Below are 479 nucleotides of genomic sequence, written 5' to 3'. Positions count from 1 at the left end.
CCTCGGGCCTGCCTCTCTGAGCTCGTCCTGCGCGTGTACATGTAGCCATGCAACACGGCTTTAACGTGTGTCAGTTCAACACTGTGCAAGCCGTGCCGGCTGACACCGTCCACCCTGCCGTTCCTGGGGGGGGGGGGCGGGGGGGGAGGATCTCAGTGCTTCCTTCTTTTAGGGCTGACAAAGGAGGGGCTGCTGGATTTTACTCCCCTAACAACCCGCATCTGATGGTGTCTCCATACGTCCCCACTGGATGTCCCCATGCCAGCCAGTGCCATCTGTCCATCTGTCACTCCCCACGATGCTATCCCTGCAGCACCTGGCTGATGCTAAGCCACTCTCTCCTACTTCCCTTACTGCTTCAGCCTACCCCCTGCTGCCCACGTTGGCAGGGACAGAGGCTGAAACTGGAAGGAGGAAAGGAAGAGAAGGAAGAGGAGGGGGTCTAGGGGTGGCCGAGAGCTGGATAGACCTGCTAGGAA

The sequence above is a fragment of the Myotis brandtii genome, unplaced genomic scaffold, assembly GCF_000412655.1.
Source record: "Myotis brandtii unplaced genomic scaffold, ASM41265v1 scaffold130, whole genome shotgun sequence".
In the NCBI taxonomy this organism is placed as follows: Eukaryota; Metazoa; Chordata; class Mammalia; order Chiroptera; family Vespertilionidae; genus Myotis; species Myotis brandtii.
The sequence above is the reverse complement of the archived record's forward strand: the minus strand, read 5'-3'. Positions refer to the sequence as shown.